Here is a 13,350-nt window from a genome sequence, read left to right on the forward strand (position 1 = left end):
CCTGGTGGTATTCTGTCTGGGTACATCACTTGTACTCACGCTTGTCGAGGTGAGTTTTGTACTAAGCCATGTTCTTGACACCATGGAAAAGCTGCAGACACGTGAGTACCCGGGACGTGGAGGCAGCCATGGCTTTCTCTGGCAGGCTCTGAGGTGCCGCCTGGTTGTTTAGTTGGAGAGCGTAGAGGTCAAGGTAAACAGGGTAAGTTGATTCAGCGTCCATCCTCCTTGGTCTCTCTCTGCTGACCTGTGGCTCGTCTCCTTCCCTCACCACACATACACACCCCTGAAGATCCCCTCCAGAGCCTGCCCACACCTTCCAGACTAGACTCGTCTCTGCTTGTTAGGGGGAAAGTTAAAAATAAAAACACAAGCGTTTGGGAGAGGGTCGGCAGATTTGGGGGAAGCAAAGTCGCTTTAGTCATGGAACATTACACTTGCTTAACCAGGAGCACTGCTTCTACATGAGAAATTTCCCACATCTTGGAAAGAAACCATTCTTTCCTAGGAATGTTTGTTTCTGTTGCAGTTCTATCAGTTTTTCAGTCTCATTTACTCACTCTTTCACTTCCAGCGACCATGTTCTTACCTCTTTCTGTGAACGTGAAGTGAAGTGAAAGTCCCTCAGTCGTGTCCGACTCTTTGAGACCCCATGGACTATATAGTCCGTGGAGTTCTCCAGGTGAGAGTACTGGAGTGGGTAGCCTTTCCCGTCTCCAAGGGATCATCTCAACCCAGGGATCGAACCCAGGTCTCCCGCATTGCAGGTGGATTCTTACCAGCTGAGCCACAAGGGAAGCTCAATAATACTGGAGTGGGTAGCCTATCCCTTCTCCAGCGGATCTTCCCGACCCAGGAATCGAACCAGGGTATCCTGCATTGCAGGTGGATTCTTTACCAACTGAGCTATCAGGGAAGCCCCTTTCTGTGAACATAGTGGCAAATTATCTAAGCTCTTCCTGAGTTTTAAAGTACTTGTTTTGTACACTGTTTGCTTCTAGTTGTCATAAGTCAGAGATTTCAAAAACATACCCAGACAGGATAATTTGATTATGGACACTTTCCCCAAGGGCGTTGGTGTCCTGGTTACTGTTGCTACATGATGCCCCCAAATTGGCTGACAACAACCCTTTCATTTTATTGGTAATTTTGTGAGCCAGGACCTCGTAGGAAGGGCTCAGCTGGGCAGTTCTTCCACAGTTGTTCTCTGGTCTTACTCAGATGTCAGCAGGGGCTGTGATCTTGGGTTGGCCAGCATGACGGCGCTCACTTGTGAACAGTGGGTGACTGGCGCTGGCGGTTGTCAGCTGGGCACTCCGCTGGGTCGGTGGCTGGAGGAGCTGTCTGTGCCTCTCCAGTGTGGGTGGTGGCTGCGGGTAGGTGGGCTGCTTGTTGGGCTGCTGACTCCCACCCCTGGGGCAGAGGCTGCCTCATCCCTTCTGACTTTCTCTGACACTTTATTCTCTCAAGGTAGTCACAAGCCATTCAGATTCAGGGGTTTGGGAACTGGAGTGAGTGGTCAGGTCATTCTAGAAGAGCAAGCGGATGGGATTTATCTTCATGAGACGAGGTTCTGTGTATACACCAAGGAGCTTGAACTCTTCATTGGCTCTGAGTTTAGGGGTCTTTTCTTAACTTCAAGATAATGGTCAGTTCAGTCGCTCAGTTCTATCTGACCCTTTGCAACCCCATGGATTGCAGCATGCCAGGCTTCCCTGTCCATCACCAACTCCTGGAGCTTGCTCAAACTCATGTCCATTTAGTCGGTGATACCATCTAACCATCTCATCCTCTGTCGTCCCCTTCTCCTGCCTTCAGTCTTTCCCAGCATCAGGGTCTTTTCAAATGAGTCAGCTCTTTGCCTCAGGTGGCCAAAGTATTGGAGTTTCAGCTTCAGCATCAGTCCTTCCAATGAACACACCCAAGACTGATCTCCTTTAGGATGGACTGGTTGGATCTCCTTGCAGTCCAAGGGACACTCTCAAGAGTCTCCTCCAACACCACAGTTTAAAAGCATCAATTCTTTGGCGCTCAGCTTTCTTTATGGTCCAACTCACTTCCATACATGACTACTGGAAAAACCATAGCCTTGATTAGACAGACCTTTTTGGCAAAGTAATGTCTGCTTTTTAATATGCTGTCTAGGTTAGTCATAGCTTTTCTTTCGAGGAGCAAGCATCTTTTAATTTCATGGCTGCAGTCACCATCTGCAGTGATTTTGGAGCCCAAGAAAATAAAGTCTCTCACTGTTTCCACTGTTTCCCCATCTATTTGCCATGAAGTGATGGGACCGGATCTTCATTTTCTGAACGTTGAATTTTTAGCCAGCTTTTTCACTTTCCTCTTGCACTTTCATCAAGAGGCTCTTTGCTTTCTGTCATAAGGGTGGTGTCATCTGCATATCTGAGGTCATTGGTACTTCTCCCAGCCATCTTGATTCCAGGTTGTGCTTCATCCAGCCCAGCATATTGTATGATGTACTCTGCATATAAATTAAACAGAGTGACAATATACAGCCTTTCCCAATTTGGACCCATCCATTGTTCCATGTCTGGTTGTAACTGTTACTTCTTGACCTGCATACAGATTTCTCAGGAGGCAGGTCAGGTGGTCCGGTATTCCTGTCTCTAAGAATTTTCCACAGTTAGTTGTGATCCACACAGTCAAAGGATTTGGCCTGGTCAGTTAAGGCAGAAGTAGATGTTTTTCTGGAACTCTCTTGCTTTTTTGATGATCCAGCAAATGTTGGCAATTTGATCCTCTGCCTTTTCTAAAACCAGCTTGAACATCTGCAAGTCCTCGGTTCAAGCACTGTTGAAGCGTGGTTTGGAGAATTTTGCTAGCGTGTGAGATGAGTGCAATTGTGCAGTAGTTTGAACATTCTTTGGCATTGCCTTTATTAGGGATTGGAATGAAAACTGACCTTTTCCAGTCCTATGACCACTGCTGAGTTTTCCAGATTTGCTGGCATATTGAGTGCAGCACTTTCATAGCATCATCTTTTAGGATTTGAAATAGCTCAACTGGAATTACATCACCTCCACTAGCTTTGTTCATAGTGATGCTTCCTAGGGCCCACTTCACACTCCAGGATGTCTGGCTCTAGGTAAGTGATCACAGCATTGTGCTTATTTGGGTCATGAAGATCTTTTTTGTTTAGTTCTGTGTATTCTTGCCACCTCTTCTTAATATCTTTCACTTCTGTTGGGTCCCTACCACTTCTTTCCTTTATTGTGCCCATCTTTGCATGAAATGTTCCCTTGGTATCTCTAATTTTCTTGAAGAGATTGCTAGTCTTTCCCATTTTATCATTTTCCTCTTATTTCTTTGCATTGATCACCAAGGAAGGGCTTTCCTGATAGCCCAGCTGGTAAAGAATCCACATGCAGTGCAGGAGACCCCAGTTCAATTCCTGGGTTGGGAAGATCCCCTGGAGAAGGGAAAGGCTACCCACTCCAGTATTCTGGCCTGGAGAATTCCATGGACTGTGTAGTCCATGGGGTCGCAAAGAGTCGGACACGACTGAGTGAGGGACACTGAGGAAGGCTTTCTCATCTCTTCTTGCTATTCTTTGAAACTCTGCATTCAGATGGGTATATCTTTCCTTTTCTCCTTTGCCTTTAGCTCCTCTTCTATTTGTGAAGCCTCCTCAGACAACCATTTTTGACTTTTTGCATTTCTTTTTCTTGGGAATGGTCTCCGGTACAATGTCACAAATCTCCATTCATAGTTCTTCAGGCACTCTGTCAGATCTAATCCCTTGAATCTGTTTATCACTTCCACTGTATAATCATAAGGGATTTGATTTTTAGGTCATACCTGAATGGTCTAGTGGTTTTCCCCACTTCAATTTAAATCTGAATTTTGCAGTAAGGAGTTCATGATCTGAGCCACAGTCAGCTCCTGGTCTTGTTTTTGCTGACTGTATAGAGCTGCTCCATCTTCGACTGCAAAGAATGTAATCAGATTTCAGTATTGACCATCTGGTGATGTCCATGTGTAGAGTCTTCTCTTGTGCTGTTGGAAGAGGGTGTTTGCTACGACCAGTGCATTCTCCTGGCAGAGCTCTTACTAACTTTGCTCTGCTTCACTTTGTTCTCCAAGGCCAAACTTGCTATTAGCCCACGTATCTTTTGACTTCCTACTTTTGCATTCCGGTCCCATCTGATGAAAAGGGCATCTTTTTTTTTAATGTTCGTTCTAGAAGGTCTTGAGGTCATCATAGAGCCGTTCAATTCCAGCTGCTTTGGCATTAGTGGTTGGGGCATAGACTTGGATTACTGTGATATTGAATGGTTTGCCTAAGGTTTTATTTAACTTTTTATTTTATATTGGAATGTAGGCTATTAACAATGTTGTGATAATTTCAGCGGACAGCAGTGGAACTCAGCCTTTTGTATGCGTGTATCCATTCTCCCCCAAACTCTCTTCCCACCCAGGCTAACTTTAGGCTTTATTTTAAATAATTATTTCTCTTGTGTGTGTGTGTGTGTGTTCGTTGCTCAGTTGTGTCTGACTCTTTGTGAACTCATAGACTGTAGCCCACCAGGCTCCTCTGTCCTTGATGGATTCTCTAGGCAGGAATACTGGAGTGGGTTGCCATTCCCTTCTCCAGGGAATCTTCCTGACCCAGGTATTGAACACGGGTCGCTTACATTGCAGGCAGATTCTTTACCGTCTGAGCCACCAGGGAAGCTCATTTCTCTTTTAGGGGCGCTATATATACAACTCGTGTACATGTATACACACATGTACAGTGTGTGTGCCATTTTATACACACTGTCTTACATTGATCAGTTGAAGAATTTGAAATGTATTTTGTACAAAATGCCCCCTCTCCATTATTTATTAAAAAGTCTGTATGGTTCTACTGTGAGGTGAAGCTGGTTCTCTTCTGTGCTTCCCATGAGGTAAGTTGAGCTTCATTAAAAGAGCGATAGGCATGCACATTCTTAATCAACTTCCAAATGGAAGTTGTCCTCAGAATGGATGAGTTTTTTGGGAACGAATATAAGTCCAGCTCTAGAGCGTGACTGACCGTGCTTCAGTGCAGGCAGTTCCAGATGAAGCAGCTGCAGTGCTTGCTGGAAGCGTGGAGAGCCTGGGAACCTGGAGGCAGCCAGGCGGGTGGTGGTCGTTTTGCAGATATCAGATGCCCTGAGTGTGATGGACCTGCACAGCTTTTGGTAGTGTTGGTTCTGGGCAGGGAAACCCGGAGCCTCTGAGAGAAGAGTTTCCCTCCAAGGATTCGTCGGTGGCAATGTCTTGCAGCTAAAGTAACAAGGTTATGGGTTCAGCCTGTGGGAGAAATAGCACACAGATGTTGGGAAACGAGAGAAGCAGGCTCTTCCTAACTGCAGCCTCACAGCTGCCTTCGCTTCCCCTTTCATTGGTGGCAAAGGGATGATGTCACGGGGATGGGACTCACCACAGTTCTAACAGTTCAGCTGGTCTTAAGCAGAAACCTCATTTCTTAAAGGTTGTTTACCTGTCCCTCTAAATCTATGAGTGGAAAGTTAGTTTGCCTTGATAGCAGAATTGTTTTTCCTTTGAAGGGTCTCTTTTAACATGAAAAATAGCCCTTGAAGGTCAGTAGGTCACTATTAGGTTTGGACCTATTGGAAAAGACCCTGATGCTGAGAAAGATTGAGGGCAGGAGAAGGGGGAGACAGAGGATGAGATGGTAGGATGGCATCACCAACACAATGGACATGAGTTTGAACAAAGTCCCAGAGACGGTGAAGGACAGAGAAGCCTGGAGTGCTGCAGTCCATGGGGTCGAAGAGTTGGACACGACTTAGCGACTGAACAACAGCGGCCACGAGGTAACAAGGACTTATCGAGATGATGTCTCAAGTGAAACCCGGAGGTGGTCATCCCAAGGCTGCTATAGCTCAGTGACCCAGGTTCTTTCTGTTTCGCCATCCGGATTGTGGCTTCCCTTCTCAAGGTCACTCATGGTCCAAGGTGACCTCTGGAGCCCCCAAACCATCATGCCCATCTTGCAGGCAGTAGGGAGTGGGTGAGGCAGACAGGCGTGCACCTCCCTGCTCGGTCACCCCCCTTGAGGAGCTCTTGGGAACACTGCCAAGTCTCTGTCAACTGGAACGTAGATGCATAACTTTTGCCTAAGTTTAGCCTTTTTCTTTTTAATTGGAAAAAATGTAAGGAGACCTTGAAGGAGACGCATGTCTTGGTCTGGACTGGGAAGTCCCACAGGCTTGGTGCTGACAGCCAGCGTCCGCTAAAAATCTTCCTGGTTTACACGTGACCGTCTTCTTGCTATGTCCTCACGTGGCAGAGAGAGATCTCATGTTTCTCTCTCTATCTCACCTTTCTATCTCTTAAAAATCATCTTTTTACCCCAACACGAGGATCCTACCCTCATGACCTAACCTAACCACCTCCCAAAGGCCCCACCTCTGAATACCATCACACTGGGATTACGGCTTCCAGCATATAAATCTGAGAGGGCACAAACATTGTCCTAACAACTAATGTAACAAACTCCTGCCAAAATGGCAGGTAAAATACCAATTATTTTTTAATCTCACTTTTTCTTTTCCCCTTAGAATATTTTAAAACAAATCCTAGTTATATTGAGTCACCCATAACGTGTTTCAGTGCACGTTGTAACATACCTTTAGAAAAGCACAGGCCAGTACCACATTAATGGTATGAATAATTCTTAATATCTAAACGCAGTCTGTATATTATTCTTTTCAGATTATCTCAGAAGTGTCTTTTTACAAAAATTTGAATCAAAATCAAAATGAGGTTCATGGATCACATTTGGTTGCTAAGTTTTAAGTCTCTTTTAGTCTAACCAGCTTCCCATCCAAAAAAAAAAAAAAATTGAAAAAACAAGATCATTTACCCACAGAACAGCCCATAATATGGATCCAGCAAGGAGCGTCCTTATGGTGTCAATTTGTTAATCTCCCCCACATTTTCTGTAAACTGGTAGGTCTAGAAACTTGACTAGCTTCAGATTCTCCTCTCCCCCTCCAAGAATAGTTAATTGGCATTCGTCCTGTGATATCACAGGCAGCATTGTCTCGTTGTCCCATTTTTACTTTTGTCAGATTTCATCAGTTAGTCCTGTTGCTATGATCCACTATAAAAGTTCTATTGTTCTTTTATGTAGCAGTTTTAGCATTCATTGATGAACATTGCCTGGGTCTATTTCATCAGTTGTTGAAATAAAGCGATTCTTTTTGAGGAGAGGGGGCATTTTTATTTTGAATAATTTCAGGCTTAAAACTTGTAAGAACAGTAAAAAGAACTCCCACATATCTTTCATCCAGATTCTCCAGTTGCTAACATTTACCCACACCTCTAGAGCTACACCCTCAATAATGACTCTCGGTAACTATTTCACGAAAGCAAACTTGTAGACATTATGTCCCTTATCCCTAAACATTTCAGACTGTGTTTCCTTGAAACAAGGACATTTTGTTACATAACCACAATACAATGAATAAAATTAGGAAATAGAGTATTTCATACTATCAGTTAATATCAAGGCTTCCTTCGTATTTCACCAATTGCTCCGCTAATGTCTTCTGTAAGGAAAAATATGAAAAGGTCAGGATGCCATCATGATTGGTTTTTGTATTTAGATGTCATATTTCTTGGTGGTGGTTTAGTCGCTAAGTCATGTCTGACTTGCCACCCCATGGACTGTAGCCCACCAGGCTCCTCTGTCCATGGGACTTCATTTCTTGAGTCTCCTCCAACCTGGAGCAGTTTCTCTTTCATACCTTGGAATTTTTTAAGGGACAATTATTTTGTAGAGGATAATGAAATGAACTGGCTACTTTTTACTGCCTTGGGTGCTTAAAGAAAAGTTCATGGCTTTAAATTTGAAAGTCAGGGCATGATCAAAGACCTTAAATTTAAATTTCATTTAAATTTAAATGAATTATTCATTTGGTAGTTAAATTGGTGGGGCCTTTAAATTCATTTGGCACTTAAATTTCATTTGGTACTTTTTCATGATTTAATTCGTATTATGCAATTGGGCAGTATTACAACAGAAGTGATATTATGTCTGTCCTTGATGTATCATATCAGAAGGTACCTGATATCAGTTTGAACCATTACTGGTGATGGTAACTTTAATTACTTAAAGATGATATCTGCCAGGTTTCTCCACTGTAATGATTTTTCTCTTTATGGGAGATACTTTGAGACTAAATATTCAGTTCTCATCAAACTTTGATCCACTAGTTTTAGCAGTCATTGGTGATTCCTGGCTTGAACAATTAGTGCTTGTCAAGGTTTCTTGTAATTTGTTAGCATTGGACATGAGTTTGAGTAAACTCTGGGAGTTGGCTATGGACAGGGAAGCCTGGCGTGCTGCATGCAGTACATGGGGTTGTAAAGAGTTGGACATGACTGAGTGACTGAACTGATTAACATTCTACTATAAGGAAGAACTTTACACACCCACACGTGCACACACTGTAGCTTATAATCTGACACTATTTCTTGTGCACAAGCCGCCTATTTGGAGACCCTCCAAGTTGACTTCTTTTGTCCTTTTGCTATATCCCTATCATCCTTTGAGCACTTCCTTACTTTGGCATGACATATTCTAGGCTCCTCACTTAGTGTCTGTAGATTTGGAATTAGCCATTTTTCTAAGGAGCCCGCTACTTCTGCAGGGGAGGCCTGAGGACTTGTGGGTGGAAGATTCTCCAATTTGAGTCTGTCCAAATTACTGCCTCCTCCACATTCCAGATCTCAAGGGCTAGCTCCTTCCCAATCAGTAATTTCACCTGAAAAAACTGACACAGTTGTGAATTCAGGATTGTGATACTGCAAGCCACACAAATTCAGGGCCTGGGCTGCTGCCAATTAAGCTCTGTAATCTACAAGAAATAAGAGAGTTTTGAAAGACTGTCATAGAAGTGCTCCAGGTCTTTGATCGTGCCTTGACTTTCAAACTTAAAGCCATGAACTTTTCTTTAAGCACCCAAGGCAGTAAAAAGTAGCCAGTTCATTCCATTATCCTCTTGATCATCATCACTAAAGAGCATCTACCTGGTCCTTCAAGCCTTGTCTTGAATAGGTGCTTCATGCTAAACAGCCCCAGGTCTTAATATAGGATATGCCATGTGTTATCAGATCTCGTTTCCCACTGGCAGTGAGCTCAAGCTCAAACAGGGTGGCAAGTCAAATTGGAAAGCATATCTTTAAGGGTCAGTTTCTGGGGAATCCTTTCAAGTGCCAAGCTCTGGTCTGAATCTGACTAGGACACAGAGTTCACTGTAGGTATTTCAAACAGAAGAGACTTAATACAGGAATTTGTCACCAAGATATTGAAAGAACTGTTGAAGGAACAAAAGAGGGAAGGTAAGGCAACCCAAATTAGTAACTCAACTCAGAAACTGACAGCAGCCTGCGCTGGAGGAGCAGAAAGAATGATCACAGGCCAGAGCACTGTCCGCTATGGGTCTGGATGCAGCCGCCTGACAGGGATCCTGGAGCCGGCGCTTCCAGGCTTCCGAGGTTACCCCTGCAGTCCTCAGCACCTGTGCGTTACTGACATTTCCGCAGCCAGTGCTGCTGCCGCCAGAGACACTCTGAGAAATCTGAAGCAGAAAGAGAGTCACTTCTCCACTCCCCTCTTTCATCTCCCACCAGTGCCTCCACTGGAGATGCTCACAGGGAGTCAGCTGGCAAGAATCTCTCAGGAGTGTGATCTGGGGACCTGGCTCTGGTATATGGCACAGAAAGGTGAGGACAGGAGATAGAGCAAATGAGCAGCACAAACAAATGAGTGAGCAAGTGAGACGGTGGTGGTGGTTTAGTCGCTAAGTCGTGTCCGACTCTTGCGACCCCGTGGATTGTAGCCCACCAGGCTCCTCTGTCCACGGGATTCTCCAGGCAAGAATACTGAAGTGGGCTGCCAAGTGAGAACAAGTAAGAAGTGGATATTAATTCTATCCAAGAAATCTCAGCTCACTGAATTTCAATATTCTAGTCATGTGCTGGGCATGGTAGTACTAGGTTCTGTTGCTCAGTCACTTCAGTCATGTCTGACTCTTTGTGACCCCACAGACGGTAGCCCACCAGGCTCCTTTGTCCATGTGATTCTCCAGACAAGAATACTGGAGTGGGTTACCATTTCTTCCTCCAGGGGATCTTCCCAACCCAGGGATCGAACCAGTGTCTCCTATGTTGGCAGGTTCTTTACCACTAGTAGCACCACCTGGGAGCCTCACTAGGTTCTATTAGGTTGGTGCAAAAGGATTTGCCATTTCGGGTCCTAGATTTTAAATTATTATAACTAGGCTCAAACTTTATTAATCAAAATAGGAACCATTACAATCAACATAGTTTGGCCAATGAGAAATAAATTTGTTTACTCCTGTAGCAAAAAATAAAAATAAAAAATAAAAATCCATTCTTCAGGATTCAGTGAACTCTTGGAAAGCATTTTCTATGTCCTGCTGGTTGTGGAAGCAGGAAGAAGATGCTGGAAGAAGTGGTAGTCAGTTGGTGAGAGGTCAGGTGAATATGGCAGATGAGGCAAAACTTTGTAGCCCAATTCATTCAACTTTTGAAATGTTGGTTGTGTGACGTGCAGCCAGGCCTTGTCACAGAGAAGAACTGGGCCCTTTCTGTTGATCAGTGCTGGCTGCAGGCGTTGCAGTTTTTGGTGCATCTCACCAGTACTTTGCTGAGCATACTTCTCGGATGGAACGGTTTCACCAGGATTCAGAAAGCTGTAGTGGATCAGACCAGCAGCAGGCCACCAAACAGTGACCATGACCCTTTTTTCTGATGCAAGTGTGGCTTTAGGAAGTGCTTTGGAGCTTCTTCTTGGTCTGACCACTGAGCTGGTTGTCGCTGCTTGTTGTATTAAAATCGTTGCCCATCACAATCCAATCAAAAAATGGTTCATTCTTGTGTAGAATAAGAGATGATGACACTTCAGATGATTTTTTTGGTTTGTGGTCGGCTTATGAGGCACCCGCTTATCGAGTTTTTCCACCTTTCCAACTTGCTTCAAATGCTAACGACCACAGAAGGGTCAATGTTGACTTCTTCAGCAATTTCTCATGTGGTTGTAAGAGGATCAGCTTCCGATGATTGCTCTCGGCTGGTGTCAACTTCCGATGACCCGCCACTAGGCTGCTCACCTTCAGGGATCTCATCTCCTTTGCAAAGCTTCTTGAACCACCACTGTACTGTACTTTCATTAGCAGTTCCTGGGCCAAATGTGTTGCTAATGTTGTGAGTTGTCTCCGCTGCTTTGTGACCTATTTTGAACGAGATTAAGAAAATTGCTCGAATTTGCTTTTTGCCTAACATCATTTCCATAGTCTAAAATGCAAATAAAATAGACAGCAAGTAAGAATTCATTAGCAAAAAACATAAAGAAATTTGTATTAAAATGATGTATAATATAACTACATTTATTTAAGAATGTATTCCCACATCAGATGGCAAAGTTCAACAACGCAAAACCGCAATTACTTTTGCACCAATGCATGTCAGTTCGTGCATTTGCATTGGTGAACTAAGCAGTCCTTGCTATCTGGGACTTAAGAGTCACAGAGTAAGGACAGGCATCCAATGGACACGTCACTTAAGGGCACCATTACATATGTCTGACAAAAGGTTTTTATCTGGGTGCACACACCAAAAAAAAAACCAAACCCTAAAAATAAATTCAAAGTGATAGGCCTCCCTAATAAATATATCAGCCCCCCCCAAAAAAAAAATTGAACAGCTCTTCACAAAGGAGTATATTCCTGTGGTCAATAAATATTAATATAAAAATGTATTCAATTTTATTAGTCATGAAAATGCAGCCACACTTGAGACACCACAACGTACCTACCAGAACAAGACTGGCAATGCCAGGTGTGGGTGAGGATGTGGGGAACCGGAACTCAGACTGTTGATGAGTATAAATGAGGACATGTTGGAAAGTGGCTCGGCAGCCTCTGTAGAATCTAAATATTATACTCGAGCCTAGCAATTCTTTCTTTTTCTTAATTGGAATATAATTACTTTACAATGTTGTGTTTGTTTCTGCTGCACAATGAAGTAGACCAGCCATACGCTTCCATATATTCCCTCCATCTTGAACCTCCCTCCCACCCCTCTAGGTCATCACAGAGCACCGAGCTGGGTTCCCCGTGGCTTACAGCAGGTTCCCACTAGCTGTCTAGTTTGCACATGGTAGCGTATATATGTCAAAGCCAACTTTCCAATTCATCTTTAGATACATAACCGAGAAAAATGAGTGTACATGTTCACCAAAGGTAGGTATAAGAATGCCCATAGGAGCTATATTCATAGGAGTTCAGTCCTGGAAATACCCCAAACAGACAGAAATAAATGGATAAAAGAAGAGGTAAATTGTGGCAACTGAATTGTTGTTCCATCACTCAGTTGTGATGGACTCTTTACAACCCCACCGTCTCCCAGAGCTTGCTCAAACTCATGTCCATTGAGTTGGTAATGCCATATTCAGCAATGAAAAAGAATGAGTCACTGCTACACGCAACGATACGGATGAATCTCACAGAAGGCTGAACAAAAGCCAGACATAAGGGTACATGTCACATGATTCCATTGATCTGAAAGCTAATCTATGATGAGAGAAGACAGATCAGCACTTTGGGGGCACTGATAGGGAGGGGCAGGAGGAATCCTGCTCATTCTCTGTCTATTTGGGTGGTATTTACACAGGTGTAATGTGTATGATGGAGAAGGCAATGGCACCCCACTCCAGTACTCTTGCCTGGAAAATCCCATGGACGGAGGAGCCCGGTAGGCTGCAGTCCATGGGGTCGCTAAGAATTGGACACGACTGAGCGACTTCACTTTCACTTTTTGGTTTCATGCACTGGAGAAGGAAATGGCAACCCACTCCAGCGTTCTTGCCTGGAGAATCCCAGGGACGGGGGAGCCTGGTGGGCTGCTGTCTATGCGGTCGCACAGAGCCGGACACGACTGAAGAGACTTAGCAGCAGCAGCAGCAGCATATGTGTATGAAAGTCCATCAAGCTGTAAGCATAAAATTTGTGTATTTTACAATATTTAGGTCATTCCTCAAATAATTGCTGTGGGACACTGGGCTTCCCTGATAGCTCAGTTGGTAAAGAATCTGCCTGCAATTCAGGAGACCCTGGTTCAATTCCTGGGTTGGGAAAATCTGCTGGAGAAGGGATAGGCTATCCTCTCCAGTACTGTTGGGCTTCCCTTGCGGCTCAGCTGGTAAAGAATCCACTTGCAATGCGTGAGACCTGGGTTTGATCCCAGGGTTGGGAAGATTCCCCTGAAGAAGGGAAAGGCTACCCACTCCAGTATTCTGGCCTGGAGAAC

This window comes from Cervus canadensis, chromosome 2 (assembly GCF_019320065.1).
Source record: "Cervus canadensis isolate Bull #8, Minnesota chromosome 2, ASM1932006v1, whole genome shotgun sequence".
Taxonomy (NCBI): domain Eukaryota; kingdom Metazoa; phylum Chordata; class Mammalia; order Artiodactyla; family Cervidae; genus Cervus; species Cervus canadensis.